The 5,354-nt window shown below is 38.7% G+C and overlaps 1 pseudogene; it reads left to right on the top strand.

Annotated features, from left to right (window-relative positions):
• The window catches only part of LOC107059831 (uncharacterized), an 11,193-nt pseudogene extending 8,576 nt beyond the window's left edge, over positions 1–2,617 (top strand).
• Positions 2,618–5,354: the final 2,737 nt, after the last annotated feature.

The following is a 5,354-nucleotide window of genomic DNA, read 5'->3' as shown; positions in this document are numbered from 1 at the left end:
CAAAGATTTAGAGATACCTAACTTATCACTTTGAATGTAATACACTAGGAAATGATTGCTATTACTAGGATTACTGCGTTACGAGCTTGTGGGGAACACGTATACCCTAGTTAATTCTCTCATCTTGATACAAACCGAAATTAACTTTTGTTTATTGATTACTTGCTGACTTCTTACAATCTGTTTCACAAATCCCCCCTTTTTATTTCTTGTTTCTGGAAGTACTTTGGTTAATTGAATATAATTGTTGGTTAAAGTAAAGTTTAAACCATTTTCCTCGTGGGATCGACCCCAACCTACAAGTTGGGTTCTTTACTTGATAACAATCGCTTATACTTCTTTAAGGAGGTGTAATTTGAGCATATCAGTATACATGATGGAGAAGGTGGACCGATGGAGCCCTTACCAACAGAGGTGATAAGGCTCAGGGATCACATCCTAAATTTCAAGCATCTTGAAGGAGAACCCTTTCATGAGTTGTGGCTGCGTTATAAAACACTATTGATCCATTGCCCAACTCATGAAATACCGATTTAGTTCTACTGGAATGCTTCTACAGGGGTCTAAGTCCCAAAAACAGAGAAATAATGAACCAACTCATGCCAAGTGGACGTGAGAAATAACCCTATGAGACCGCAGCCAAATTCCTTGACCTTGCAGCTAAAACCAACAAGGATGGAGAGAAGGACCAGTAATGACCATTTTGTTGGGTCAAATGAATAGCTTGACCCAAAAGGTTGAAGAACTGAAAGTGATGTCCAAAGGAAAGAGCAAGTACCCATCATCTACGGAGCAGGGAATATGCATGGACATTTAAAACAGACGTATCAACGATACGTTATTAACCATCCTCCAAAAGGTGATTGAAAAAGACAAAGTACTAGAGGAAATTAGAGAAAATGTCGAAACGCTGAATCAGATGAGTGGCTCTCATTCTAAGTCAATTCGGCTAATCAAAACTCTCTTGAATCTTGCACTACCTCAGCTTCATTCGTATGAACAAGCGGGATCACCTAGTTACACTAGGTGTAACACCAAAAAGGCGGTTTGAGCATTGACTTGCGTCGTGCCACGACGTTAACTAAGGCGCTGTTTGGGAGGCAACCCAAAACCAATTACTTGCTTTTTAATTTTCTTGATATAATAGTAGTGTTTTGTTTGAACAGGTTGAAGCTAGGGAAGTGTTTGAAAAGATGTATGAAAGCGAGCAACAGGTTTAGTTGGCGGGGTGGGTCGCCGACAAGTTTGGTGAACTAAACTTCTTCCGCAGTCTGACCGAAGGCATCATCAGATGGGATTCTGTAAAGCTCAACGGTCTAGAAAAATTACTGGCCCATCGCCAACCATGTTGGCGATCTGGATAGAGACCGCCGTTGGGATCCCTGCATAAACCAAAGGTCCTGCTAACTTCGGCGAAAAAATTAGACATTCGGCGTGTTGCCGAATGACTAGGTACATTTGACTCACATCGCTGAATGGGCGGGAACTGGATGGTTTTTGCAGGCCATAGGTTCAAAAGTCCTATTTCACTCACTTTCTCTCATTTCTTCATCCTACCAAACTCACACCTCCACCCTAGTTTTATATTTATTGCACTTTTGGAATATTGTGGTTCATTGCGGATTTGGATTGCATTGCTGCCTGGCACTTCGTTAGCATCTAAGGTTGGTAGTCTGAACCTCATGTTTGAAATTATTAAAATTGTACTCATTTGCATAATGATGAAAGTGTTAAACCTCTACTGAGTCTCTGAGTTACTAGAATTACATGTATTTTCAATCAGAATATGGCACCTAGATCATTATTCGAGGAGTTCCCACTTAGCTATACTTTGAGTTGGATTGTTACTAATCGGAATAGAAGATTTTATGTGTTTTTGTTGAAATTGAGTTATGTGCGTATAAGCTATATTGTCTGGGGTTGCTAGGTGAGAGTTGAAATGATGGGTTGATAATGGACACGTTGATAGGCGAGGTGACCGAATTCCACCGAACTGCTTAGCGGTTCGCCTACCAGCTCCATTTCGCTCTTAACTGCGCGTTTTATGTACTGATTGACCTGTGACTCTTGGCGGTCAGCTTGGTTCGCACAATACACTCGGCAACGCGCCGAGAGAGCATTTGTTCGCTTTTTTTCTGCTTGTATCATTTGTACATCAGTTTAAATGATTAGCCTAAGAAATTCCACACCTAGAAACACCATTTTTGCTCCTATGTGAATCTATATTTAACTTAAAGTCAAAGTTTTTGCAGAAATGGCTAGATAAAAAATCGCAGGGAGAGATGATCCACCAAGGAACATAATAGCACGAGAATTTAGAAAAGATGAAAAGAGAGCAGAGCTAGCCAAACAAAGGAAGTACATCAAGGAGGCTAGGGAAAAGAGATGAATTCCTTTTGACCTTAATGTGCGCCCAGGTGATCGAAGTCTAGTTAATGCAATATATGCCTTCAGAGTAGCTCATGAGATAGAACATATGATTGCAGCAAATCTTGCTGCAGAGGCTAAGGGAAATGCAAACAGTGGAGACCAAAATGAAAATGTTCCAGGGATCATTTTTTTACTTCAGAAAGATGCACCGGGCATTGATGCCCCAACACACAGAGAGACTGCATAGACAGGACCTTTCCTTACCTTTCTCGCATTGTCTTTTCCTATCTTACTTGTTGGTATATTTTTGTTTACTTGCATTTGAGGAGAAACGCTCTTTCATTGGGTGGGGTGAGGCTCACCCTTTTGTTTGTGTGAACGCTTTACTGTTTTGCGCATGAAATTGGGTCGTTTGGTTTGCTCTAAACTGTGTTTTAAATACTGTTTCTTTTTGTGGATGTTTGAGCTTATGGCTCTTTTTGTTTTAATTGGAAAATAATTTTGATCCTTTCGGAAAAAAAATTCCACCTCTTGTGTTGAAAGTGGCTTTCTTTTGCAAATATTTAAGTCTCGATTTCGATCAATATCGATGACTTGAATAGTGCTCTCAATTGAACAAACAAGAATGCACGGCCACGACAAGGCCAAATGAAGTTACATAGACAATATGTGCACTCTTTGTATCTCGTTGTGACTAGCCATTTATCAAATTGATTCTCTTGTGATAACCGTTGCACACTAGCAAACGTGTATAGTCTTTGTTGACTGAAATATCGATGCCTTGTGTGTTTAGCTTACTTTGAACCTTGCATGAATAAACCTAGAATTTGCCCTGTTAGTCTGATTAATTTAGAAAGGTGTACTCTTGAGATGATCTTAGGTAATTTTAAAGAGTGTGAGCCAATGTGACATATACCTCTTTTTGTGACCTATTTGTAAGCGTGTGAAACTTTTTTGAACACCTTTGAGTCTTACCTTTCTTTGGTAGAACATTGATAAACCCTAGACATTACTTAATCTGCTACCTATAATCCTCTTGATTTTTGATTTAGTGAATAGCCAACTTAGGACAAAAGGCCTAAGTTGAGGGTGTGGTGAAAAGGAAAAGGAGAAGTCAAGAAGTGCTATAAGAAGTCCCCCTTTACCCATGTTGCAGAACAATGGAGCCACCCAAAAAAATAAAAGTAAAAATTAAAATAAAATAAAATAAAAATATTTGTGGAATAAAGTACAAAGGATATTGGGGTTCCAAGAAACTAATGGGGAGTGAATAGAAGGATGACTTAAAAGCACTAGAAAAAGAAGTGATAAAGGAAAAGAAGGGAATGCTTTGAGAATACCACATCTCACGAGGAAAAATTCACTAAGCCTAAATGACCACACCTTTGCACTCAGCTCCATTACAAGCCTTAGAAAGACCTTTTTGATCTTGAGTAAGCTGGATCGAAAGTAAATTGGACAATAAGGGCAAACCTATGGGTGAATACATGCATTTTGTTCCTCTTTTTGAGTGTTAGCGTTGTATCTAATTCCTGATCTTAAATTGACTCATATCTGTGAGTGAATATGGAATCATTCTTTGTGCGAGGACATTTAGATGTTTTTGTTGAACTTGAACTTGCACAAATAGCAAGTATTGCGAGCATGAGAATCTTTGGTGATGGTGTGTCACAATTTGAATCTTTGAGTACACAATTGATCTTTGCATAAGTAAAGTGAGTCTTGTTGCGTGCATTCATGATTTAGTCTTGTGTAACACTATTTTAGGCACACTTTTTGAACGGCTGAATATGTGCACTCTTTTAATCTCGTTGTGACTAGCCATTTATCAAAGTGATTCTTTTGTGATGACCGTTGCACACTAGCAAACGTGTATAGTCTTGGTTGACTGAAATATCGATGCCTTGTGTGTTTAGCTTACTTTAAACCCTTCATGAATAAACCTAGAATTTGCCCTGTTAGTCTGATTGATTTAGAAAGGTGTACTCTTGAGATGATCCTAGGCAGTTTTAAAGAGTGTGAGCCAATTTGACATATACCTCTTTTTGTGACCTATCTGTAAGCGTGCGAAACTCTTTTGAACACCTTTGAGTCTTGCCTTTCTTTAGAAGAACTTTGATAAACCCTAGACCTTACTTAATCCGCTACCTATAATCCTCTTGATTTGTGGTTTAGTGAATAGCCAACTTAGGACAACAAGCCTAAGTTGGGGGGTGTGGTGAAAAGGAAAAGGAGAAGTCTAGAAGTGCTATAAGAAGTCCCCCTTTACCCATGTTGCAGAACAATGGAGCCACCCAAAAAAAATAAAATAAAATAAAATAAAAAATTTTGTGGAATAAAGTACAAAGGATATTGGGGTTCCAATCAACTCATGGGGAGTGAGTAAAAGGATGACTTAAAAGCACTAGAAAAAGAAGTGATAATGGAAAGTAAGGGAATGCTTTGAGAATACCACATCTCACGAGGAAAAATTCACTAAGCATAAATGACCACACCTTTGCACTCAGCCCCGTTACAAGCCTTACAAAGACCGTTTTGATCTTGAGTAAGCTGGATCGAAAATCAATTGGAAAATAAAGGCAAACCTATGGGTGAAAACATGCATTGTGTTCCTCTTTTTGAGTGTGAGCGTTGTATCTGATTTCTGATCTTAATTTGACTCATCTGTGTGTGAATATGGAATCATTCTTTGTGCGAGGACATTTAGATATTTTTGTTGAGCTTTTACTTGCACAATAGCAAGTAATACGAGCATGAGAATCTTTGGTGATGGTGTGTCACAATTTGAATCTTTGAGTACACAATTATTCCTTGCATAAGTAAATTGAGTCTTGTTGCATGCATTCATGATTTAGTCTTGTGTAACACTTTTTAGGCACCCTTTTTGAACGGCTGAACTTGAGTTTGCTTGAGGACAAGCAGAAGTTTAAGTTGGGGGTGTTGATGCGTCCACAAATTGGACTCATTAGGGCTTTATATTAATG

This window comes from Solanum tuberosum, unplaced genomic scaffold (assembly GCF_000226075.1).
Source record: "Solanum tuberosum cultivar DM 1-3 516 R44 unplaced genomic scaffold, SolTub_3.0 scf00001, whole genome shotgun sequence".
Taxonomy (NCBI): domain Eukaryota; kingdom Viridiplantae; phylum Streptophyta; class Magnoliopsida; order Solanales; family Solanaceae; genus Solanum; species Solanum tuberosum.
Note: the sequence above shows the minus strand (reverse complement) of the source record. Positions and strands in the feature narration are given on the sequence as shown.